We start from the raw sequence: 27678 nt of genomic DNA, 5'->3' as shown, positions 1-27678 counted from the left end.
GCACCTCCATTCCCTGTAGCTCCTGCACTCCTCGTTCTGCGCTCTCTCGGGACAACACTATTTGAATGGCCTGTTGAAAAGTCAATGTTGGCTCAGCTAACAACTTTCTCTGGGTGGCTGCATTGTTAAAACCGCAAACCAAACGGTCGCGTAACATTTCTGACAAGGTCTCACCATAGTCACAGTACTCCGCAAACCTGCGTAGCCTGGATAGAAAGTCAGCAAGGGATTCTCCTGGGGTCCTCTCAGCGGTATTAAACCAGTAACGTTGGACTATTGTGGACGGGGTTGGGTTAAAATGTTGCCCTACTAAGTTCACAAGTTCATCAAACATTTTGGTGTCCGGCGCAGCTGGATAGGTAAAGCTCCTAATCACCCCAAACGTATGCGGGCCGCAGGCGGTGAGCAATATGACCACCTGGCGCTCGTTTTTGGTGATGTTGTTTGCCCGGAAATAGTAACGCATCCGTTGTGCGTACTGGTTCCAGCTTTCCAGCGCAGCATCAAAAACATCCAAACGTCCGTACAGAGGCATGGTATAATAGAAAACAACTTCCAACCTGTATCCAACAAAAATCCAGGGAGGTGGCTTCAGCAGTGTAGACAGCTATTCACTTTGACCGTCGTCGCCAGTTTTGTGAGGGCCACGAAGAATCCAGCACGAGTTTTAAGGATACAAAGAAATAACATTTATTTACAATAACATATATATACAACAGCAGCAACAGCAGCAGCTTCGCTTGCTGCTTGCTCCTTCCTGGCTGGTTCCAAACTGGCCAGCTTTATTTATACTGGGAGTCTGCTAATGATTTCTCCGCCCCCCTCATTGGGGAAGCTCATACTCCCACAGGATTGTGGGATTGTCATTAGTCCTCAGCCAATGGTAAGCAGGTAGGTTATAACAGTAACCTTATATACAGTTCCCTGGGGGCGGAGCCAGAGGCGGAGTCCCCCAGGGTTCCGAACCCGGTCTTAAAGGGGCCTACACATTAAAGGTATATGTGTATACAGATATCATTCATCACAGAAAGTTACTGTTGAATCTGATCCCACCAACCACTTTAGGTCATTAAAACTTGCTGTTTTAATAAAACAGGGGCGAAATTCTCCCCCAACGGCGGGTTGCCCGCCGACTGGCGCCAAAGCCGGCGCCAATCAGACGGGCATCGCGCCGGCCCAAAGGTGATGAAGGCTCCGCATCTTTGGCGGCCTAGCCCCAACATTGAGGGGCTAGGCCGACGCCGGAGGGATTTCCGCCCCGCCAGCTGGCGGAAATGGCGTTTGTTTCCCCGCCAGCTGGCGCGGAAATGCAGTGCATGCGCGGGAGCGTCCGCGGCCGCTGTCAGTTTCCCGGCGCATGCGCGGGAGCGTCAGCGGCCGCTGTCAGTTTCCCGCGCATGCGCAGTGGGGAGAGTCTCTTCCGCCTCCGCCATGGTGGAGGCCGTGGCGGAGGCGGAAGGGAAAGAGTGCCCCCACGGCACAGGCCCGCCCGCGGATCGGTGGGCCCCGATCGCGGGCTAGGCCACCGTGGGGGCACCCCCCGGGGTCAGATCGCCCCGCGCCCCCCCCAGGACCCCGGAGCCCGCCCACGCCGCCTGGTCCCGCCGGTAAATACCAGGTTTGATTTACGTCGGCGGGACAGGCAATTCCTGGGCGGGACTTCGGCCCATCCGGGCCGGAGAATCCAGCGGGGGGTCCCGCCAACCAGCGCGGCCGGATTCCCGCCCCCGCCCAATCTCCGGGAGCGGAGACTTCGGCGGGGGCGGGAGCGGGATTCACGGCGGCCAACGGCCATTCTCTGACCCGGCGGGGGAGTCGGAGAATGACGCCCCAGGTTCCTCATCTTTCCTTAGGTTCCGTCGCGATTTATCTTCAATTTGTGCCCACTGGTACCCATCCTCCTGCCAGTGGAAGTGGCTGCTCCCTATCTACGCTATCAAAACCCCTCATAATTCTGAACAGCTTGGTTAAATCTCACCTTAAGTTTCTCTGCTCTAAGGGAAAACAGTCCAGACATTTTCAGTCTCTCCAATTCTGTGTCATTATTCAGTGGCAGACACACTGATCCGTAATTCTGTTGTGCGCTCTGTGGAATAGTACTGTGGATTAAGTATATTTGTAAATTAATAGGCAATTAGTTCTCCCTTATGATGAATGGGACATAAATTGAAAAGCAAACCATTCCTCTGTTTCAGTCATTCTTTAGTTCTAGACTCATACAGATGATGGTAATACTTGCATTAATCATCTGCTGGTCCTTCTGCTGGATTTGGATTTTTCAGCCTGTAAGAGTGGTTGGGCGTCAGTCAACCTGGTTCAGAATAGCCCTGGGAACTCCTTAGCAACAGCAGCTGTCGCACTGAAACTGCTCTGCTGAGAAAAGAAGGAAGTGCTTGCGTTTTGGTAGCACTTTCCGCGATCTCAGGATGTGCCGAAGTACTTCACAGTCAAGTACAAAACTTGTAATGAATTAGTCACTGTTGTTAGAGAGGAAGTGCCGTCATCAACTTGTGCATGGCCAAATCACAGGCACAGCAAGTTGATAATAACCGAATCATTTCTTTTATCCATGCTGGTTGAAGAATAAGTATTGGCAGGACAAAGGAGCAAATTTCCCTGCTGGTCCTTGAAATAGTGCAATGGGATCTTTTACGTCCACACGGGAAGGCCTTGATTTAAGGTTCTCACCCAAAAGACAGCAAGTTTCAGGGCTCAGTCGAACTTTGACGCTCACTCTTACCTCTGGATATTAATTTGCTACAAATAACAACAGCAACTTACATTTATATGGGGCGGGATTCTCTAATTATGGGGCTATGTCCCCACACCGGCGTGAAACGCGGCGCCAACCACTCCGGCGTCAACGGTCCCCGAAAGTGAGGAATTCTCCCCTTCCTAGGGTGCTAGGTTGGCGCCGGAGTGGTCCCCGCAGCTCCTGCCGGCGCAGAACGGCCCGCGCGACTTCGCGCATGTGCGGAACATCTGGCATGATTCTGCGCATGCGCAGAACGGCCAGCGTATTTTTGCGCATGCGCGCTATGGCCAGCGTATTTCCGTGCATGCGCGAGGGTTCGCTTCTCCACGCCGACCCCCAGTCAATATGGTGGAGCCCTACAGGGGCCTGGCGCAGAGTGAAATAGGCTTCCATGGAACCAGCCCGCCCGCCGCCAATTGGGGGCCAGGCCACTGTGGGGGGCCCCCCCAGGTCGGATCCCCCTGCCCCCCTCCCCCCCTCCAGGCCCCCACACACTCACCTTCCAGGTCCCGCCGTGAGGGACCTGAGTAACCCGCGCCGTCGGGACTCGGCCAAACTCGTCGGCCATTCGGCCCATCGGGGCACGGAGAATCCCTGGGGGGCCGCTGTCAATGGCCCCCGGCCGGCGCAACTAGAATCCCATGGGTGCCTGAGAATCGGTGCCGGAGAATGGGAAAGCAGGCATCGGGGCGGCGGGATATTTATAACATAATAAAATATCTATAACATAATAAAATATTCCAAGGCGGATCGGGTCGTGGAAGGGATCTCGAGCTGGGGGACAGGGGATGGACTGCGGGGGGGGGGGGGGTGTCAGTGCCAGAGGGGGGGTGGCGGTAAGTCTGTGGGGCAGTCAGACGGAGTGGGGGAATCACTCCGGCAGAGGCGGGGTTGTTGGGTCAAGCTTCTCTGCACTCTGCTATATCAAGAACATCCTTGCTCAGATAAGGAGACCAAAACTGCACACAATATCCCAGGTGTGGCCTCACCAGGGCCCTGTTTAATTGCAGCAAGACACCCCTGCTCCTGTACTCAAATCCTCTCATTATGAAGACCAACATACCACTTGCCTTCTTTACCGCCTGCTGTACCTGCGCACTTACCTTCAATGACTGGTGTATGAGGACACCCAGGTCTCATTGCACAATCCCATCTCCTAATTTATGGTCATTCAGATAATAATCTGCCTTCATGTTTTTGCTGCCAAAGTGGATAACCTCACATTTATCCAAATTATACTGCATCTGCCATTCATTTGCCCATCACTCAACTTGTCCAAATCGCACTGAAGGACCTCTGCATCCTCCTCACAGCTCACCCTCCCACCCAACTTGGTGTCATCTGCGAATTTGAGGTTGAGGTGCACACAATGATTAAAGGTGATGAAAGGGTAGATAAAGAGACACTGGACAGGACCACAAAGTCCAGAGGCTGGAAATTCTCACCCCAAGTCAACCGTTAAATAGTCCGTTCTGGCTGTGACGATTCCCGCGGGATCGGAGAATTTACCATTGGTGCCAGAAAAAGGAGCCACAACCTTAAAATTAAAGCTATGTCATTCAGGAGTGATGATTGGAAGCACTTTATCACTCAAGGTGTAGTGGATATCTGGAACCCTCTCTCCCAAATAGCAATTGAGGCCTGGGAACAGGGGCAACTGAACTTTGTAGAACCGAGATTGATAGGTTTTTGTTCAGCAAGGATATAGTTACAGATGCTCGGTGGTTGCATTAGAGTCAGATACAAATTGGTGGTGGACTAACTGGCTGATGGAAAAGACGTTGGATAGCCTAATCCTATTCCAACCAAGTTATAAAAATACCGGAGATGGGAATAAATGCTGGGGGGAGGTTACGTTATGAAGCCAGAGTTGCTGGACATTTATAATAGGGTCAAGTTTCAGAGATGCTTCAGGCAATTGTGGAGGAATAGAAATAACTGACGCAATAGGCAAACCCATTTCTGAATTTTGACCGATCGGGAAACACTGGGGTAAATTCTCCAGCACGCAAGCCCCCCCCACCTCCGCCATGGAGATCGTCAAGGCTGGGATGGACTATTTGACAGACATCTGACAGGTTTGTTGGCCTCAGGTAGGGATTTCTGATCTTGGGGTGGATGAGTTACGCCAAGTCTTCATTTCTGATCATAGAATCGCTACAGTGCAGAAGGAGGCCATTCAGCCCATCGAGTCTGCACCAACCATCTGAAAGAGCACCCTACCTACACACACACACACACCCTATCCCCGAACTCCACCTAACCTTTTTGGACAATAAGCGGCAATTTAGCATGACCAATCTAACCTAACCTGCGATCAACTCTCGAACAATAAGGGCACCTCCGTCAGACTGCTGTTCATAAGTACATAAGACATAAGAACTAGGAGCAGGAGTAGGCCACCTGGCCCCTCGAGCCTGCTCCGCCATTCAATGAGATCATGGCTGATCGTTTGTGGACTCAGCTCCACTTTCCCGCCTGAACACCATAACCCTTTATTCCTTTATTCTTCAAAAACTATCCATCTTTATCTTGAATAGACAACCTCGCTCTAAATGTTGGAAAGACCAAGGAACTGATCATCGACTTCAGGAAGCGTAGCATGACACCCACCCCCGCGTCTACGTCTGTGGCTCCAAAGTAGAGATGGTCGATAGCTTTAAGCTCCAGGGGATCATCATTACCAACAGTCTGTCCTCGTCCACTCACGTTGATGCAACAGTCAAGAAAGCCCAATAACGTCACTTCTTCCTACGGAAGCTAAAGAAATTCGGCATGTCTGCATCGACTCTGTCTAACTTCTACTGATGTGCCATCGAGAGCATCCTATCCGGCTGCATCACAGCCTGGTATGGCAACTGCTCGACCCAAGATCGCAAGAAACTGCAGAGTGTGGTGAACACAGCCCAACGCATCACACAAGCTTGCCACCCCCACATTGATTCTGTCTACACATCCCATTGCCTCAGAAATGCAGACAGCATTATCAGAGACCCCTCCCACCCAGGCTTTGCCCTCTTCCAGACCCTTCCATCAGGCAGAAGATACAGAAGTCTGAAGACACGCACATCCAGACATAGGAACAGCTTCTTCACCACAACTAATAGACTCCTCAACGACTCCCCCTCGGATTGATCTGTTCCCTGTAAGAACACTATTCACAACGCCCTATGCTGCTCTTGTTTGGCCTTGTTCCGCACTGTAACCAATCACTATTTGTTGATGTACACAATACTGCAGGTGCAGTCTCGTCAAGGCTGAGGAAGGCATCTTTACTCACGTACTCAAATCCTCTTGAGATGAAGGCCAACATACTATTTGCCTTCCTAATTGCTTGATGCACCTGTATGTTAGCTTGTGAGAGATGAGACTTGCCATCCAGGTGGAGGGAGCTGAGAAAGAGAGAGGGAGGGAGAGAGCGAGAGAGAGAGGGGGGAACTAATACTCTGTTACGTTGGGGGGGGGGTGGTCAGTAGAAGGACACATCAAGGGGGAAAACCCTGATGTGGTGGAGGGCGTGAAAGGTTAAGAGAAAAGTCCTGGCTGAAGGAATATTTCAGATGCGGAGGTTTAGGAGACTATGGATGCCTGCTTAGCTTGTCAAAGTCAATGCAATGAAACAACAAAACCCCCAATTAACCATTGGCATCGCCACAGGAATTCAACCACTGTTCAATTAAAATTCAGAAGTGCTTGCTCAATTATTTCAGGCTTCAGCAAGGAAACAAAGCCTTAAGGCCTAAATCATTTCAATTTTTAATAATTACATTTTAAAGTTTGCTGCTTTTACTCGGTGGAGATCAATAGTTCCTGACACAGGAGACTGGGCTGTCAATCATGTTTATACCTTAACACTGGCCAACAGAAAAGAACACTTGAGTTGCATAAACCTAGCATGATTATATGCTTAGAAGATTGAGGGGGCAATCTCGTCAAGAAGCTTCAAATGCCAAAACGATTGGCTAGATACAGAGATGCTTTGTTGGGGGTGGGGGGAGGTGGGGAGTGCTTTGGGGTCGGGAGTGCTGAGTGTAAGAACGAGGAGCAATAACTTTAAAACTAGAGTTAGGCCTTTTAAAAGTTAGGCCTTTGGAAATCTGGAAATCTCCCTTCGAAGAGACTTTGGATCTGGGGGATACCTGAATCTTTCGCGACTGAGATGTTTTGATTTCTGTGAGAAAGGGTCACATGCAGTGAAGGTGAGAAAACAGAGTTGAACCATAGAACCAAAGAATTCCTACAGTGCAGAAGGAGGCCATTCGGCCCATCAACTCTTCACCAACCCTCTGAAAGAGCACCCTACCTAGGCTCACTCCCCCGCCCTATGCCCGTAACCCCACCTAACCTACACATTTTAGGACATTAAGGGGCAATTTATCATGGCAAATCCACCTAACCTGCGCTTCTTTGGACTGTGGGAGGAAACCGGAGCACCCGGAAGAAACCCACGCAGACACAGGGAGAAAGTGCAAGCTTGAGGTAGAGATCAGCCATGATCTGACAGAGCTGGCCTCTGTCTGCCAATGTCCTATTCTTCTTCCTTAGCAGTTATGAGACCTCTGCTGAAATTATATTACTACTTCCCTTAAAGAATCCTTGAGGTCTCAATGCTAAAATGACTTTGTCCTATTTTTAATGATGCTAAACTAAACATTAGGTGTGGTGGGTGAGTGTTTATCAGAGCAATGTTTATGCCCAGTATAGGCATGTCCTATTATAAGCTTGCAGTCAACTATTTTACAAAATGGACACAAAAACATTGTTAAGATGGCTGTTATAAATAATGTGACTTTTAGCATTTAAGACCATAAGACCATAAGGCAGAGGAGCAGAATTAGGCCACTCGGCCCATCGAGCCTGCTCCGCCATTCAATCATGGCTGATATGTTTCTCATCTCCATTCTCCTGCCGTCTCCCCACGATCCCGCACAATCACAAACCTATCTATCTCTGTCTTAAAGACACTCAGTGATTTGGCCTCCACAGCCTTCTGCGGCAAAGAGTTCCACAGATTCATCACCCTCTGGCTGAAGAAATTCCTCCTCGTCTCAGTTTTAACGGATCCCCCCCTTCAATCTGAGGCCCTGCCCTCGGATTCTAGTTTTTCCTCCTGGAGGAAAAAGCACAGTGGTTAGCACTGTTGCTTCACAGCGCCAGGATCCCTGGTTCAATTCCCGGCTTGGGTCACTGTCTGTGCGGAGTCAGCACATTCTCCCCATGTCTCCTTGGGTTTCCTCTGGGTCCTCCGGATTTCTCCCACAAGTCCCGAAAGATGTGCTTGTTAGGTCAATTGGACAATCTGAATTCTCCCTCTGCATACCCAAACAGGCGTCAGAGTGCGGCGACTAGGGGCTTTTCACAGTAACTTCATTGCAGTGTTAATGTAAGCCTGCTTGTGACAATAATGAAGATTATTATTATCCTCTCCATGTCCACCTTATCTAAGATCTCATAAATAACTGATGCAACAGGCAATGGTTTATAGACAGTATCAAGTCTCCAGTAAATACCAAATTCAAAATGGACATAGGTGGGGGTGACTCAGAGCCATTTGTGGAATTTTGCTAATTTTTTAAGGGTGGCCAACACTGAAAGACAAAGGAGCTGTTTCTCCCTTTGAAATTGGGCATTCTTGCATTTGTCCAGAAGAGTGCAAGCTGAAAAGTTTTGACAGTGTGTCTCTTTTTCCAGCAATCAACAAAAACATACCTAATTATCTCCATAATAACCAGTATGTCGTATCCTCCTTCCCACGGTTTAGGAAGTTAAAAACCAAGATTGGCTTTTATACATTCTGAAAATTCTACTTAATTGGAGATTGTTCTGAAATATTATCTTGTAAATCCTGCCTAAAAAATGCCAGACAGGAATTATTCTCCATTAAAAGACTACAGTAAATGAATAATTGAATAATAAATAACGTTGCTCCTGCTCATCTCTCCCCTCCACCTCATTTTGGAATATCTTAACAGATTTGATAAACGGGGCAGCCATTTTGGTCACATTTCACAAATGTTAAGGGATGTATGTCCGGGTAAATTTTTCATCATTTGAGACAGGAACAGTGGCAAAGGATTGTTAGTGTCCACATGGTGCATTGGACCCTTGCTAAATATACATCGAGATGCAGTGCTCACTCTGCACTGCACTGAACAGTCAGCATTAAAACTGGAGGGCAGCTTGAACTTGCAATCCTCAGACTAAAGAGATGTGGGGCTGAAATCCATTTTTATTTATTGCAATTCATTACTTCACCCTCAAGGAAAAATTTGCAAAGGAGCCACCATGCGCAGGCAAGACAGTCTTTCGGGGTATTTCCCACTTTAAGTCAGTATAGTTAAGAAATCTCAGTTAGCCAATGTTCATTTCAGTTTTCCTTAGCCTGTAATATTTTTTAACACAATTACACTCCATTGAATGGGCAGATGGAAAGGGCACCCAGGTGACCTGGGACAGAAAAAAGCAAACCTCATCCCTTCAGACATGATAAAAAGTGACCAAGATTCAATTCCTCTGTTGACATGAGGGACGGCATTCTCCATTCCTGAGGCGAAGAGTGGGATTCTCCTTTGCCCAATGCCGATATCGTAATTGAATGAAATGAAATGAAAAATGAAAAATGAAATGAAAATCGCTTATTGTCACAAGTAGGCTTCAATGAAGTTACTGTGAAAAGCCCCTAGTCGCCACATTCCGGCGCCTGTTCGGGGAGGCTGTTACGGGAATTGAACCGTGCTGCTGGCCTGCCTTGGTCTGCTTTCAAAGCCAGCGATTTAGCCCTGTGCTAAACAGCCCCCTATTTGAGAATCCCTTCCAATGCCCATATCGGGAGGTGGCGCCGGTTTGACGCCAGTTTTCTATTCTCCCCCCCCCCTCCGAAATGGCGTCATTGCGTCACGCGCCTCACGCCATTGGAACGGCGTTAGCATGTCATTGGAAGGTCCTACCCGATGTTCCGCCTCCCAGGGCCGAGTTCCCGACTGCGCAGGGGCGCGTGGCCTCAGCTGTCAGGAGCCCAGCGTGGGGGCTGCGGACTTGGCCCAGCGCCGCCACAGTCGGCCGGGAGCTGTGCTGCTGGCCGGCGGGGCTTCCGCGAGGGTTAGGGGGACAGGTGGGAGTTGCCAGGAGGTGGCCAGGGGGGGCGGTATTTAGCAGGTCGGGTCCGTGCACTGCTGGCGGCATGTTGTACTGCGCGACCGCTGCGGGTCGTCGTCGAGCGCATGCAAATGCGCGGCCACAGACTCGGCCATTCTCCAGCCGTTTTTGTCGAGGGAGCTGGGGGTTTTACCTGGCGCCGCTGCTAACCCCTCACCGGTCCCACACCGGCGTTGGCACTTAGCCGCAAAATCTAAGTGTTGACACTGACGCAGGAATCATAACAGCAAGACTGGCGCTGAACCTGAATCGATTCGACAACCGTGGAGAGGCTAGCATTGGTGCCACGTGGAGCACAATCGATTCCAATAAGAATTGGTGCAGGATTCGCCGGGTCCGTAATTGACGGTCGGGAGGCCGTCAAGCTGCAGCCGCATATATACATTACACTCCCCACACACACTCATTCCAGCCAACAGGATGGCACTGATTATGCTGGAGCGCGCCCCATGCAGCTGACGGGTTGGCTGGGGCCAGAGGGCACCGAGCGGGCTGGCCCGGGGGGACACCTATACAACCAGTGGCAATAAGTTCACAGTGGACTGTTAGCAGTGTGTGCAGCTACATGGCTGCCTTGCCAGCCTAGGCAGTGGTGTTTCGTGCCCATCCACCTCGACCCCACAGCCACGACGCTGCTTTCACGATTTTTAAAAGATATAACTAAAGGAACATGGGCCATCGGAGGGGGAGAATCGCGGAGGCCCCGGAGAATACCCGGTCGGACTCGCTACTGACATGCAAACGGTGTTTACTGTGCGTTACGGATCGCATTGACACCACTGTCGAGGTTATTGCAATTTGGCGTCAAATCGGCTTTCGCGGCGATTTTAGCATCGGAACCTATTCTCCGCCCAATCGCGTATTGCCATTTCAGCATCAGCCAATGGAGAATCCCGCCCAACAGGCAAAATTCTCCGGAGACAGCGCGATGTCCGCTGACTGGCGCCCAAAACGGCGCCAATCAGACGGGCATCGCGCCGCCCCAAAGGTGCGGAATGCTCCGCATCTTTGGGGGCTGAGCCCCAACATTGAGGGGCTAGGCCGACGCCGGAGGAATTTCCGCGCCGCCAGCTGGCGGAAACGGCCTTTGTTGCCCCACCAGCTGGCGCGGAAATGACATCTCCGGGCGGCGCATGCGCGGGAGCGTCAGCGGCCGCTGACAGTTTACACGCATGCGCAGTGGAGGGAGTCTCTTCCACCTCCGCCATGGTGGTGACCGTGGCGGAGGCGGAAGGGAAAGAGTGCCCCCACGGCACAGGCCCGCCCGCGGATCGGTGGGCCCTGATCGCGGGCCAGGCCACCGTGGGGGCACCCCCCGGGGTCAGATCGCCCCGCGCCCCCCCCAGGACCCCGGAGCCCGCCCACGCCGCCTTGTCCCGCCGGTAAGGTAGGTGATTTAATTTACGCCGGCGGGACAGGCAATTTATCGGCGGGACTTTGGCCCATCCGGGCCGGAGAATCGAGCGGGGGGGCCCGCCAACCGGCGCGGCGTGATTCCCGCCCCTGCCGAATATCCGGTGCCGGAGACTTCGGCAACCGGCGGGGGCGGGATTCACGCCAGCCCCCGGCGATTCTCCGACCCGGCGGGGGGCCGGAGAATGTCGCCCCTGATGTTCAAGTCAAGAATGTCGGTATTCTCCAATCAGAAACGTACAGTGCTGGAATCTTACTCCCCGCCCGCCGTATGAACACCACGGGCGAGACGCTGACAATGGAGCAGTCCATTGACCTCAGGCGGGGAGACTCTGGTTGCCAGGCGGACGTGGCCGTAGCACCCCTCCCACAGTATTTGCTAACGTAAATTAATTTTATTTGTCTGTTTCTATTATTTTATCATTTATTTAGAATCTGTCAAAGAGAAATATCTTATAGTTCCCCAGACAGCAATGTGGATACGATGCTAAATTAGGGCAGATTGAGAGCAGCGATATTGTAAATAAAAGAGTCGTACCCAATTGTAGAAGAGAGTGGGAAGAGTGACATTTATATCATTGCGTCCCATATACTGACAGACAAAAATGGTTATTCAAACTGCCTTCTATAAAGACCATACAGAATTCTTACAGTGCAGGGCGGGCAGAATGTGCAGGCACCACACAGACCATCACCCAAGGCCGGAATCGAACCCGGGTCCCTGGCACTGTGAGGCAGCAGTGCTAACCACGTGCCACCCCTATCAAAAAAGAAAAGCCAGAATGGAATCAACAGAAACAGGAACTGTCTTAATGACAGTTCACTGCGGGAGGTAGGTTAATTCCATTAGTTGAAGTTAATACCAGGCATTTCTCTGCCAACAGCCACATGCGCACAAGACACGTCTCACATGAAAACATCTCCGCACACAAAGACAAGGGGCGGGATTCTCCCAACGGGAGTCTAAGTGCTGACGCCGGAGTAAAAACCGGAGTGTTTTACTCCGGCATCGGCGCCCGTTCCCAGACCCCTATTCTCCGCCCTCCGTGGGGCTAGCAGGGGCGTCGTGCGATTTACGGGGGTGGGGCCTCGGCGCGGCATCAGAGACCCGGCGCCTTGGGTCCCGTGCATGCGCAGTTGTGCCGGCGCCAACTAGCGCATGCGCGGTGGCCGTCCTCCCCCAGGCCGCCCCGCACAAAAATGGCAGATGGATCCAGGCCCGTCGGCGGAAGAAAGGAGGCCCGCCGACAGAGAGGCCAGCCCACCGATCGGTTGGTCCCGATCGCGTACAAGGCCACTTCGGAGGGCCACCCCAGGGTTGGACCCCCCCCCCCCCCACAGGCCGCTCCCGGCCCTTGTAGCCCCAGGTCCCGCCGCCCCGACAGCAGGTCAGAACGGCGCCGGCGGGTCTGTCAATTTTTTCGCCGGCCGCTCGGCTCATCTGGGCCGGGGAATCGCCGTTCGCCGTTTGTGGCGATTCTCCGAGCGGCCCAGCGCGATTCGTGCGGTGCTGGTTTGGGGGGGGGGGTCGGGAGAATTGCGTGCGGGGGTCGGGTCGGCGTGGCGCGATTCACACGGCGCCCCTGCGATTTTTCCACCCGGCAGGGGGGGGGGGAGAATCCCGCCCAAGACTTCTTTCAATGAACTGTCTGTCTTATTGATATAAATTCCTAGCATAGCTGGTAAAAAAAACTAGTCTGAAGCAAGTTTCAAGTGGGGCACTTGGGAAGAAAGCTAAACCGGCTGCCACTCTGAGCCTACCTAAACTAGAGACAGCTATTGGGACAGTTTGCCTGCTGTTCCGTGCACACTTGTTGCTGTCACGTGCAAGGTGTTTAAAAGGAAGGGTGGAAAGCCAATTAAAAATAATAAATATACAATTAATAATAAATCATCATGAAAATGTGAGTATCAGCGAAGTAAATCAGGGATTAAAACACAAATTATGATTTGTACTGATTCCCTCTTCCTACCCCAGGAACCTCAGCAAGATGTTTTATTTAAGTTGACTTTATCCCACTTGGTTTCGAGGTACCCAGGGGAGATTTCTTTTCTGGTGTGAAAAGCTGCCCAGGAGAGGTCGACTGACGGAAAAATATATTAAATAAACATCAAGGGATGGTAGTTTTGCCACAAAATAAATCATAGTGAGCAACAGTTAGGAAGCCTGTAATGCGCACGTTGTTCATATTTCTCTGTATTGATTTATTTATGCAGGATGACCCAATTAGGATTGAGAGGTGGCCAGCAATTGTCTCTCGCCCATGTGTGACCAAGTGCCGATGATAAAATAGGTTGTGCACAAATCAGCTTGGTTCCATTGTGTTGACAAGTGTAATTCCTCGAGCCACAACTCCTATCATTAATAATGGCCCAGTGATTTATTCAACATTCGCGTAGCAGGGTGCAAATTACAATGTTATAATAGTTTGTGCTCAGACAGAGTGTCAGCCAAGGAAGAGGGAGGTGGGAGTAAAGATCGAGTCAACAAGAAAGAAAGAGAGGAATGACGTCAGGGCAGCCGTCCTGACGGTCTCAACGGACCTCTCCCTATCCCGGCGTTCCACTGGCTGGCTGATTGCTGACCGCCCTGTTCCTATGGGAAGGGGAGGGGAGGATGGGGTTTCCGCAATGTCACAAGGGAATTTCCCCCTCAGTCTTTGAGATGAGCTCTATCACCTGTTCCATTGTGGCTCACAATCCAATCATAGACAAACCATCCGACTGACCAACTTCCATTTGGCCAAACGACATTTGAACAATTGCCCATGACCACTCCTGGTCGCCCTTGGTTGGTGGTGAGCTGTCTACTTGACTGGATCAGTCCATTGGGTGTAGTCGATCCACTCCGCTGTTTGAAATGGAGTTCCATGATTTTGACCCAGCAACAGTGAAGGAACGGCTTCAGCCAAGTCAGGATGGTGAGAGGCTTGGAGGGGAGCTTCACTCCTGCAGCGATGTCATGGAACTAAGGTGATTGACATCCAACAAACTCAACCATCTTCCTTTCTGCCAGAAATGATTCTAACCAGTGGAGACTTTTCTCCAGAATTCCAAATTGGATTGGATTGGATTTGTTTATTGTCACGTGTACCGAGGTGCTGTGAAAAGTATTTTTCTGCGAGCATCCTATCAGGCTGTATCACAGCCTGGTGTGGCAACTGCTCGGCCCAGGACCGCAAGAAACTTCAGAGAGTCGTGAACACCGCCCAGTCCATCACACGAACCTGCCTCCCATCCATTGACTCCATCTACACCTCCCGCTGCCTGGGGAAAGCGGGCAGTATAATCAAAGATCCCTCCCACCCGGCTTACTCACTCTTCCAACTTCTTCCATCGGGCAGGAGATACAGAAGTCCGAGAACACGCACGAATAGACTCAAAAACAGCTTCTTCCCCACTGTCACCAGACTCCTAAATGACCCTCTTATGGACTGACCTCATTAACACTACACCCTGTATGCTTCATCCGATGCCAGTGCTTATGTAGTTACATTGTATACCTTGTGTTGCCCTATTATGTATTTTCTTTTATTCCCTTTTCTTCCCATGTACTTAATGATCTGTTGAGCTGCTCGCAGAAAAATACTTTTCACTGTACCTCGGTACACGTGACAATAAACAAATCGAATCCAGTCACCCGAGGCCGGAATTGAAGCCAGGTCCTTGGAGCTGTGAGGTCAGGCTGGCTCTGGGATTCCCTTTTCTTCTCATGTACTTAATGATCTGTTGAGCAAATGACTCCAAATGACTCCTTGATGTTGTACTTAAGCAAATGCTGCCTTGATGTCAAGGACAGTCACTATCACCCTCTCTCTGGAGTTCAGCTTTTTTGTCTATGTTTGAACCAAGGCTGTAATGAGGTCAGGAACTGAGTGAACCTGGCAGAACACAAACTGAATATCCATGAGCAGATTATTGCTAAGCAAATCCTGCTTGATTGCACTGTTGATGACCCCTTCCATCGCTTTACTGATGACTGATAGGGCGGTAATTGGCTGGGTTGGATTTGTTCTGCTTTGAGTGGACATAATAATCATAATAATCACTTATAATAATCGCTTATTGTCACAAGTTAGGCTTCAATGAATTAACTGTGAAAAGCCCCTAGTTGGCGCATTCCGGCCCCTGTTCAGGGAGGCCGGTACGGAAATTACAAGCTAGCTGTTTACAAGCCTGCATTCATAAAAATAATAATAATCGCTTATTGTTACAAGTAGGCTTCAGTGAAGTTATTGTGAAAAGCCCCTAGACGCCGCATTCCGGCACCTGTTCGGGGAGGCTGGTACGGGAATTGAACCCACGCTGAGGCCTTGTTCTGCATTACAAGCCAGCTATTTAGCCCACTGTGCTAAACCAGGACATTACATACCTGGGCAATTTTTAACATTGCTGGGTAAATGCCAGAGTTGTAGCTGTACTGCAACAGTTTGGCTCGGGGTGCAGCAAGTTCTGGAGCACAAATCTTCAGTACTATTGCCGGAACATTTTCAGGGCTCCTTAGCCTTTTCAGTATCCAATGCTTTCAGCCATTTCTTGATATCACGTGGAGTGAATCGAATTAGCTGAAGGCTGGATATTTGTAATGCCAAAGTCTTCTCTAGTGAGTCATGAAAAGTAGACATTTGATTGTCAGGGGCACTGAGTTACATTGATGAAATGGGTCCAATTCCCATTTTGTTTTGCCACCAATGATCTCAGGATTTCTCCATGTGTTTTGGATACCCCATTGCTCAATTTTGTGGTTTTCCATAAAAACATTTGGCGAGATTTTTAGGCTGCCCTCATCCGGAGACTGGAAATTCCCACCCGAGGTCAAAGGACCTTAACATGGTCCCGTCCCGTCTGTGACGGTCTTGCAATGGGCACGACTGAAAGGTTTTGCCCAATGGCTTTATCACAGTGATACTAAGGAGAAGGCATTCCTATTGCCAGAGCCTATGTCCTACAACGCTTAAATGGGGCCAAATTAATGCAGGAATCCAGGAACCTGCCTACGGCCATACTAGTCTGAAAAAAAAATGCCGATCTCATCTGATCTCGGATGCTAAGCACACTCAGGCCTGGTTAGTACTTGGATGGGGGCCACCTGGGAATATCAGGTGCAGTAGGCTTTGGGCAGCACGGTAGCACAAGTTGATACCAGGGCCCCAGGTTCGATTCCCTGCTGGGTCACTGTCTGTGCGGAGTCTGCACGTTCTCCCCGTGTCTGCGTGGGTTTCCTCCGGGTGCTCCGGTTTCCACCCACAGATCAAAGACGTGCAGGTTAGGTGGACTGGCCATGAAAAATTGCCCTTAGTGACCAAAACAAAAGGTTAGGAGGGATTATTGGGTTACGGGGATAGGGTGGAAGTGAGGGCTTAAAGTGGGTCAGTGCAGACTCGATGGGCTGAATGGCCTCCTTCTGCACTGCATGTTCTATGTTTCATGTTCTATGAACCCACTCATATGGGGTGGACTGATGTGCTATTTTTTATTGGTAGCAATTGATTTGGAACATACTGTGACATGCCAATCTCAAATGCACGTAAAAATGGACAACCAGCAGAAAAAAAAAATTTTTTTGCTTGGATCAGTGCAGACCAACAACACTCAGGAAGCTTAACACCATCCAGGACCATCCCGACCCATCACGTTAATGTTCACTCGTTCCATCATTGATGCACAGTGGCAGCCGTGTGCACAATCTACAAGATGCACTGCAGCAACTCACCAAGATTCTTTCAACCGCACTGTCCAAACCCGTGACCTCTGCCATCTAGAAGGACAAGAGTGGCAGACACATGGGAACATCACCGCCTGCAAGCTCTCCACCAAGTCACTCACCATCCTGACTTGGAAATAGATCACCGTTGCTTCACCGTCACTGGGTCAAAATCCAGAGACTCCCTCCCTAACAGCACTGTGGCTGTACCTAAACCACATGGACTGCAGCGGTTCAAGGAGGCGACTCACCACCACTTTCTCAAGTGAGATCGGGCTTAGCCAGCGAAGCCCGCATCTCATGAATGGGGGAAAATAAACATTGGCTAGGTCATCGATGACGATGAGTTGTTGCCTAAACTTTGGTGCCAGGCCTTTCAGGGGTAAAGTTAGCAATCACGTCTCCACGCATACGGTGCTAAAAGTTCAGAACTCACTTCCATAAATCTCAGTTGAGACTAGGTTGATTGATCATTTCAAAATTTGAGATGGGTACACTTTGTTAACAATAGGTATCAGGAAATGTGGGTCAAAGACTGCAGTATGGAGTTCAGTTATAGTTCAACCATGAGCCCAGTTCATGTTCAAGGGGCTGCTCGTGTTCCTGTGAAACAATGTGATGGGCTATAAGGTTTTGTCTCACTGTTTTCCGCATCAAAGATCCCGATAATTTTTTCCCTCAAATGCACTAGTTACCGTGAGCAATGTTATTGAGTTAACCCACACTTGCATCAAAACCCTAACTTCCGCTATTTTAACAGCAGTATTAACCTTTGGCTTCTCAAAAGGCTCTGGCGTCAGTTAAAGTAGGAAAGAGAAGAATGTAAAATGATCAGGTGTAGAATTCAAACCGCCTACAGTAATCTCCAAAACTAATTGAAAAGCTACCCCATCTAACTGTAAAGCTAAATGTTTACAACCTCAAGGTTAAAATTCTTGCAGAGGTTGGCTACTTACCAATGTCATGAGTTTGATTCCCCCTTTAAAACATCACCTGATTTATGCAACACGTCTCTTTTTAGCCTTAGGAGAGGAAGCATGGAATGGAATCAATTTAAAAGGATGGTGATACTGATGGCTTCTAATAGCCCGAAGACCTGATGTGACACACTGACTTTTGGCTGCCATCATTAACTCTTGAATAGGCCCACAGCCAGGGGAGGTACAGAGTGGGGAGCACAAGATCAGGGTCGTGTGTGAAAAAGATGCATTGTGCCCCGAGTGAGAGCCATTGCAGTCACCAAGTTAGTGGTTATCATCATTGTACAGGCCTTTCCTCAGGTTTGCCAACTTTCCCTGTACACACTCCGAGATGAATGTAAACTCCTTGCTCCAATCGACCTCCCTCATACTCTGCTATTGGTCACTTGATGCGTCCAAAACCCATGGTGCACTGACCAATGGGAAAGTAAACAGACACCATCCATCTCTAACCACATTGCACACCCTACCCACCTAACCTCCTACCCGCCTCAACTACTACACCCACCCACTTACCCTCGCCCACTTACCCATCCACTCAGCCATTCACTGCCACTCAGACTGAACCTACAATCTTACCACATGGCAATTATTGCCTTAATAAAAGGATGTGTTCTGGCATTTCAGAAGGTTATGGGGCTGGAGGCGGTTACGGGGCTGGAGGAGGGTGCGGAGATAAGAAGGGACGAGACCGAGAAGGGATATGAAAACAAGGATGAGAATTTTAAAATCAAGGTTTGCTCGACCGGGTGCCAACGTCATCCAGCAGGTACGGGGGTAATGGGTCTTGGTGCGAGTTAGAGTACGGACAACCCAACATGGATGATGCAAGAATGGTGATGAGCCTGGGTTTCCCCATGGCAACAGAACAAGCCTAAGAGTGGCAATTCTTCCTCTCCATTTTCCGCAGTGTGTACGGTCAGCAAGTTAAGTATCGGAATAGTTAAGTCCAGAGATAACAGGCCACAGATGAGCAGAGGTAGGAGGGGAAATGGATGACGTTACTGAAGTGAGCTTGGTGATGAGGGGTCAGAGAATGGCCGTTGGCCGCCGTGAATCCCGCCCCTGCCGGTTGCCGAAGTCTCCGGTACCGGAGATTGGGCGGGGGCGGGAATCGGGCCGCGCCGGTTGGCGGGCCCCCCCGCTCAATTCTCCGGCCCGGATGGCCCGAAGACCCGCCAAGAAATTGCCTGTCCCGCCGGCGTAAATTAAAGTAGGTATTTACCGGCGGGACAAGGCGGCGTGGGCAGGCTCCGGGGTTCTGGGGGGGGCGCGGGGCGATCTGACCCCGGGGGGTGCCCCCACGGTGGCCTGGCCCGCGATCGGGGCCCACCGATCCGCGGGCGGGCCTGTGCCGTGGGGGCACTCTTTCCATTCCGCCTCCGCAACGGCCGCTGACGCTCCCACGCATGCGTCGCCCGGGGATGTAATTTCCGCGCCAGCTGGCGGGGCAACAAACGCCGTTTCCGCCAGCTGGCCTAGCCCCTCAATGTTGGGGCTCGGCCCCCAAAGATGCGGAGCATTCCGCACCTTTGGGGCGGCGCGATGCCCGTCTGATTGGCACCGTTTTGGGCGCCAGTCGGCGGACATCGTGCCGTTGGGGGAGAATTTCGCCCAGGATGTCAAGGCTAATGTGGTGTTCTTTGTGTTGCTAAATTGAGGATGGTTGGTGTAATGTTCACAAAGACCACAAAAGGGCTTGAACTTGAACAAAGCTATAAATTTATTAGCACTACCAATTTGGATTCAACACGTACTCCTAAATAATGCACAGTTGATAATTAACATTTAATCTACACCCACCTACAACTAATCTCTACACAATTATAAACTATGATCTGCTCTTACTCACACTATATTTACTTCAGACTGTCGCTAGTTAACTCCTTCATTTCTCTCCCCCCACAAGGCTTAGCATCAATGTCTTATATATTTGTAACTGTAACTCAATCTAGTGGCTGATCTATACATTTCATTACCCCTTGCAGTTCTTGCATTCATGATAATACGACAGGTAACAGTTCCTGCACTTGCTATGAATTGGAAAATTTAATTGGCCAAGATCTTCTGGACCAGCGGCGATGCTGGGTGATGGCTGGCGACTACAAAGTTAATTATGACTCTCCCATTTCCTGTCCTTGCAGACGGATATTCCTGTCTCAGCTACAGCAGAAATTCCTCGATGCAGCCACCCACAGGGATCAATGGAAAAGGGAAGCAGTGGCTGGGACACAGCCCTTTCACCGTACCAACTGCTATGTTCAGCTGAGCTTCGAGGCGGCATGATTGCACAGCAGTTAGCACTGTTGCCTCACAGCTGCAGGGACCCGGATTCAATTGGTAACTGCCTGTGTGGAGTTTGTACTTTCTCCCCGTGTCTGCACGAGTTTCCTCCGGGTGCTCCAGTTTCCTTCCACAGTCCAAAGATGTGCAGGTTAGGTGGATTGGCCATGATAAAATTGCCCCTTAATGTCCAAACATGTACAGGTTAGTTGGGGTTATGGGGATTGGGTGGTGGGAATGTGTGCCTAGGCAGGGTGCTCTTTCAGAGGTTCGGTGCAGACCCGATGGGCTGAATGGCCTCCTTTTTCCTTGTAGAGCATTTGAATGACCATGAGGGTTTTAAGGGGGATAGTGCTGGGGAGTGAGGTGATGAGGCAAAGTGAGGGGGTTGATAAGATGTTCGAAGGTACTGAAAGAACACAGAACATAGAACATACAGTGCAGCAGGAGGCCATTTGGCCCATCAAGTCTGCACCGACCCACGTAAGCACTCACTACCCCCGTAATCCAATAACCCCTCCTAACCATTTTCTGGTCACGAAGGGCAATTATCATGGCCAATCCACCTAACCTGCATGTCTTTGGACTGTGGGAGAAAACCGGAGCACCGGGAGGAAACCCACGCCGACACGGGGAGAACGTGCAGACAGTGACCCAGGAGGGCTGTGTGTGTTTATACAAACGTTAACTAAATTCTTAGAATGAAGCTTGTTTTTTTGATTAAAAGCACCGAAGAAGTCTATTGAAGGACAACTGAAGGACCGGCTCTTCGGCTCATCCTAGCCAAATTCAACAAAAAACCATAGGTCAGGTGAACTCCATAGTATACTTTGGAGTTTATTAAACCCTGGTCCATAACAATAGATTGAGCGGTGACGGTGGGGAAGAACTAGATGCTGCCAGCATACATGTGAAAGCTGGCATTACGGCCAAAATTTTACGATATCCACTCACCCTTTCCATGGGTTCTGAGGTGAAATTGTATGGATGGGATTCCCTCCAGGATCCCTCCCACTCCAAACTTTTTTACGGTGGGAACAGGCAAGGGTTTGGGGTGGAAGCCTGGCTTTACCCCAGCTCACACACTTAAGTGGCCAATTAATAGCCACATAGAATCCCTACAGTATGGAAGAAGGCCATTCGGCCCATTGAGTCTGCACCAGCCCTCTGAAAGAGCACCCTACCTAGGCCCAATCCCCCGCCCAATCCCCGTAATGTCACCTAACCTTTTGGACTCTAAGGGGCAATTTAGCATGGCCAATCCACTTAACCTGCACATCTTTGGACTGTGGGAGGAAACCCATGCAGACACGGGGAGGAAGTGCGAACTCCTCACAGTCACCCGAGGCCGGAATTGAACCCGGATCCCTGGTGCTGTGAGCCAGCAATGCTAACCACGAGATGTCTCACTGACTTTTCTCCTGCAGCAACTCGCAGGAGCATCCAGATCATCCTTTAATTTCTGGACGAAACGAGAATGTCGGTAACCCTCGCTCTAAGACTCCATGTCTGTTTCCGACATCTGCACTCCTGTGCATCCCAAAAATATTCCTTCAATTCTTTCATGGGATGTGGGCTTCACTGGCTAGGCCAGTGATTACTGTCCATCCCTAATTGCCCTTGAGAAGGTGGTGGTCAGCCGACATCTTGAACCGCCGCAGCCCATTCTTCGCTTACGCTCCGATATGTGAGGTACAGAAAGAGAAGCATTGTCCCTGTTGCATACAGAACAAGATCTGTTTTCAAGGTCAGTTAAAGTTAGATCCTTCACTTAGCCTTCATGGTGCAACGTTGGCTGTCAGAATCAACAGTGCATGAGACAGAATAGGTGTGACACAAGCTAAAGAGATACAGCAAAGTCACCCGAGAAACACGTACAAATGGCGGTCGACAGTGGCAGATAATTCTTTCCTCGACATGAACTGTCAATATCATTCGCACTCGTACAGTAAGAGGGAGATATATTCCCGAACCCAGCGCAGTCCGCAGTGCCAGGGTTTTGTATGGGTGGCCAGGCCACACACTGTTGGAATCTTAATAGAAGCTACAGGAGATCCTCACAGATCCTCAGCTGGGTACAGATAGGACAGATAAGGGTAATGCTGTAGACAAAATATATATGGATTCTCAAAAATTCTATGATAAGGTAGTAGACTCAGAAAACCAGAATATATGACGTTAGGGATAGGTAGCCGAATGCATTGGTTACAACAGAAAACGGAGAGTAGGGAGTTACAGGTAGTTGCTCCGATTTGCAAATGATGGGAAGTGATATTCCGCAAAGATCAGTGCAATGGGATCACTGTTGTAACGGAAACAATTTGGACTCAGACATCTGGGGCGAAATTCTCCGTTATCGGCGCTAATCCGACTTGCGTCACGTCGGAAAAATGGGTCGATAGTCTCTGGGCCGAAATGGGCTAGCAGCGACGTAACGGGATCCGCGCTTGCGCAGTGGTTCACGCCGTGCAGCGTCATACGCGCTGCACGGCGTGACGGCTCATAAGGCCGCGCTGCTCCCCCCCACCCGACCGCAACACCCGACCGCAACACCTGACTGGATGGCTGGCCGTCGCTCAGCCCCGAGGTGCGAGTCACGCGATGTGGAGGCGCTCCTGGACGCGGTGGAGCAGAGGAGGGACGCCCTGTATCCCGGGCACGGCCGCAGAGTTGCCCCACGCCACAGCCGGCGTCTGTGGAGGGAAGTGGCAGAGGCCGTCACCGCTGTGGCCCTGACACCACGGACAGGCACCCAGTGCCACAAGAAGGTGAACGACCTCGTCAGAGCAGGCAGGGTGAGCCTCCCCCCCTGCCCAATATCCATATCCCCCCTCCCCCATATCCCCCCCTCCCCCATATCCCCCCTCCCCCATATCCCCCCTCCCCCATATCCCCCATCCCCCATATCCCCCCTCCCACATATCCCCCCCTCCCCCATATCCCCCATATCCCCCATATCCCCCTCCCCCATATCCCCCATATCCCCCTCCCCCATATCCCCCATATCCCCCCTCCCCCATATCCCCCATATCCCCCTCCCCCATATCCCCCCTCCCCCATATCCCCCATATCCCCCCTCCCCCATATCCCCCCTCCCCCATATCCCCCCTTCCCCATATCCCCCTCCCCCATATCCCCCCTCCCCCATATCCCCCCCTCCCCCATATCCCCCATATCCCCAAGTGAATCCAGCCCTAACCTTAACCTCTGCAATGCACGCGCAACCGATGGCGTGCATTCATATACCTGCCTAACACTGTTGCCTTTTACCCCTGCCCCCCCCCCCCACAGGAGAAGCGCGCACACAACAATAGGGAGCATGTGAGGACTGGAGGAGGGCCCGCTGATGAGAGGCCACTGACCGTACACGAGGAAAGGGCCCTGGAACTGGCTGGCGGACCTGAGGACCGGGAGGTTGCTGATGCAGATGTCGGAGGCGTACTAGCAAGTGAGCCACCGACAGCCCGTCCCCATATCCCCCCTCCCCTATATCCCCCTCCCCCGTATCACCTGATCACTGCCTGATGTCTAACCATGCATGCTTCATTGTGTATCGCAGGATCAAACGTCCAGGCACCCATCCACGCAGATGCAGACCGCCCGCAGGATGCCCCTCGGAGACCACGGGAGACGGAGAGACCCGCACCCTCCAGCATGTGACGCCAGCAGGTTGCCCCTCGGAGACCACGGGAGACGGAGAGACCCGCACCCTCCAGCATGCGACGCCCGCAGGATGCCTCTCGGAGACCACAGGAGACGGAGAGACCCGCACCCTCCAGCATGCGACGCCCGCAGGATGCCCCTCGGAGACCACGGGAGACGGAGAGACCCGCACCCTCCAGCATGCGACGCCCGCAGGATGCCCCTCGGAGACCACGGGAGACGGAGAGTCCCGGACCCTCCAGCATGCGACGCCCGCAGGATGCCCCTCGGAGACCACGGGAGACGGAGAGACCCGAACCCTCCAGCATGCGACGCCCGCAGGATGCCCCTCGGAGACCACGGGAGACGGAGAGACCCGGACCCTCCAGCATGCGACGCCCGCAGGATGCCCCTCGCACACCACGGGAGGCGGAGAGACCTGGAGCAACAGGGAGACGACACCCCCGTCACGTGCGGGAGCGACCACCCAGCGACGAGGGGGGCAGCCACAGGCCCCCATCACATCCGAGCCAGGACACCACTACCCAGGACACCACTACCCAGGACACCACTACCCAGGACACCACTACCCAGGACACCCCTACCCGGGACAGCACTACCCAGGAAGACGAAATACCGGACAGTGACTCAGAGTGGATGGGTGGAGACGAACCCCCACCCCAAAGTGCCATGGACTCAGAGTGGGACGAAGAGCACGACACAACGCCACTGCTGTCACCAACACCCTCCACCATCGCAGAAACACTCACCACGGTTGGGCACTTTAGTGATGAGGCATCTGGTACACTCACTGGTGCGCACAACACAGCCGTCCCGGTACAGCAGGTGGAGGTAGGAGCAGCAGAGGGACCGGGCGGTCGGAGGGCAGCCCAGCCCAAGCGAACATCTGCCGCCCAGATGGATCCCGGGTTCCTGCAGTTACCACACCCACACATAGATCCGATGCAACCACCGACCCGGAGACGAGCGAAGAGGGTGACGGGCGGCTGCGGTCGCAGGTGGAGGAGTCCACCCGCGTCCAGGAGCTGGGAGTGGTGCCGGTCATGCGTGCCACCCAGGCCGACACCGCATGGGTGGCGTCCGCGGTGGAGGCAATGGGTGTGACGGTGTCAGACATGGGGAACGGTTTGCGAGGCCTGGGGCCTTCCGTGCAGGTGGCGTCTGTGGCCCAGGAAATGGCTGCCCTCTCACAGGAGGCCATGAGCCAGTGCCAGCGCCAGATGGCAGAGGCGCTCAACGCCATAGCCCAGTCTCAGCAGGCCATGGCCCAGTCTCTGCAGGTAATGGCCCAGTCTCAGCAGGCCATGGCCCAGTCTCTGCAGGCCATCGCTGAGGGCATCGGCGCCAGTGGCCATGTGCGAGCCGGCGTCGCACTGTCACAGACAGGGTTTGCCAACCCCCTGGGCTCCATGGCTGCAAACCTGCAGACCCCTGTCGATACCAGCACGGGCCTCCAGGACTGGCAGCGCCAGATGTTGGGGGGGCGTCGGATGGCCAGTCCGTTCGCATCCCCCACCCATGTAGAGGCCTGGGGGCCATCGGGCACCCCGAGGGAGGAGGAGGTGGTGTGGTCCGTCCCGGCTCCCTCTGTAGGGGAGGTCCCGGTACACCGCGACACCTCGGACTCCCCCCCTTCCGTCCCAGGTGCATCGGGTGGGCAACGGGCAGGACAGGCTGGCAGCTCGCCATCCCAGTCGCCCGGGCCGCAGCCTGGCCCATCTAGGCCAGGACGCCCCAGGAAACGGCCGCCAAAGGGATCCAGTGTCAGAGGGCAGGAATCACAGGAGTCCACCTCCAGTTCTGCTGTACCGTCTGGGGAACCACGTAGACGTAGTCAAAGGGCCCGTAAGGCCAAACAATTAGACACTGAGTAAGTTGGCACGGGTGCAGGGCACAGATGAGTTTTAGGGGCTAGGGCACGTGCATGAACTCCTTTGGTTATTAAAGTCAATGTTACACCTACCGAAGCTGCCTTTGTGCTCTGTCCAAAGTGTGCGGGGGTGTCAAGTACGTTGAGAGCAAGTGTGTGTGTGAGGGGTGGTCTTACCTCAGCCCCAGGTGAGTCTGCCCCCTTCCCCCTGGGCCACCATCAACATCCCCCGGGCAGAGGACGGGACCGTGCGCTGCAGTGTCACAGCCGCATGCAGGGATGGTCCGGGTGGATGGTGGTACTGTGGCCATGGGTCAGACATAGTCCAACGATGTAGAGCCAGGAGCTCATCGCAGGGCGGGTTGTCATCATCCTCCATGGCCTGCGATAGACACGCGTCCACCCGCAACTGTGTGAGCCCGGCCCGTTGTGCCGCAGGTGGATCGGCAATGGGGGGGGGGTGGTGTGCATGCGGGTGGGGTGGGTGGGGTTGGGGAGGGGGGTGAGGGTGCTGGGTGGGTGGATGGGTGGGGGGTGTGGGTGGTCGGCTGTTGCCATGGTGTGCGGTCTGTGGCCATTCTACCCGATTCCCACGCCCATCTAGTCAGTGAAGCGGGCGTCTATCAGTCTGTCCCGTGCCCGCTGGGCCAGCCGGTAACGGTGGACAGCCAACCGCCTGTGTCTACCCCGTCTGCCCTGACCATTGCCCGCATCCCCCTCATCTGGGGAGGACTGGGCCTCTTCCTGCTGCTCCTCCACTCCGCCCTCCTCTGCCTGCGGCACATCGCCCCTCTGCTGGGCTATGTTGTGCAGGACGCAGCACACCACAATGATGCGGCCGACCCTATCTGACCGATACTGGAGGGCGCCCCCAGAGAGGTCCAGGCACCTGAAACGCATCTTCAGCACGCCAAAGCACCTCTCGATCACTCCCCTTGTCGCTACATGGGCATCATTGTAGCGGTTCTCCGCCTCATTGCATGGCCTCCGTATAGGCGTCATCAGCCACGATCGCAATGGGTAGCCCCTGTCGCCCAGCAACCAGCCCCTCAGCCGGGGATGGCGTCCCTCGTACATGCCGGGGATGGATGACCGTGACAACACGAATGAGTCGTGTACACTGCCTGGGTGACGGGCGCAGGCGTGCAGGATCATCATGCGGTGGTCGCAGACCACCTGTACGTTCATCAAATAGGTCCCCTTCCTATTAGTGAACACGGCCCTGTGATCTGCAGGTGGCCGCACGGCGACGTGCATCCCATCGATCGCGCCCTGGACCATGGGGAACCCGGCCACGGCAGAGAAGCCCACGGCCCGGGCATCTTGGCTGGCCCGGTCCACGGGGAAGCGGATGTAGCGGTGCGCCATGGCATATAGGGCATCTGTCACTGCCCGGATGCACCGGTGCACCGATGTCTGCGATATGCCGGACAGGTCCCCACTCGGTGCCTGGAATGACCCCGTTGCATAAAAGTTCAGGGCCACCGTAACCTTGACGGACACGGGGAGAGGGTGTCCCCCGCCAGTGCCACGCGGTGACAGGTGTGCCAGCAGGTGGCAGATGTGTGCCATGGTTTCCCGGCTCATCCGGAGTCTCCTCCTGCATTCCCGGTCCGTGAGGTCCTGGTATGACTGCCGGGGCCGGTACACACGGGGCGCCCTCGGGTGCCTCCGTTGCCGTGGGGCCGCGACGTCCTCCTCCCCCTCCTCGTCCTGTCGGTCAGGTGTCCCTCCAGCCTGGGCGGCTGTCGCCTGCCCCTCTGCGGCAGCCTGCGCCGCCTCTCTGGCACGCTCCTCCTCCTCCTCCTCATCCAGGGCAACATAGACATGAGCGGCTGCCACCACGGCGGCCAAC

The 27678-nt window shown here is 52.8% G+C and overlaps 1 protein-coding gene and 1 pseudogene across 1 annotated transcript in view; one reads left to right on the top strand and one right to left on the bottom strand.

Moving 5' to 3' along the window:
* The window catches only part of galntl6 (polypeptide N-acetylgalactosaminyltransferase like 6), a 1697721-nt gene that overhangs the window by 1329105 nt on the left and 340938 nt on the right, over positions 1-27678 (bottom strand). The window lies entirely within an intron of this gene.
* On the top strand, positions 16316-16437 carry LOC140430145 (5S ribosomal RNA; annotated as a pseudogene).

Source organism: Scyliorhinus torazame, chromosome 9, assembly GCF_047496885.1.
Source record: "Scyliorhinus torazame isolate Kashiwa2021f chromosome 9, sScyTor2.1, whole genome shotgun sequence".
In the NCBI taxonomy this organism is placed as follows: domain Eukaryota; kingdom Metazoa; phylum Chordata; class Chondrichthyes; order Carcharhiniformes; family Scyliorhinidae; genus Scyliorhinus; species Scyliorhinus torazame.
This window is presented reverse-complemented; position numbering and strand designations above follow the sequence as displayed.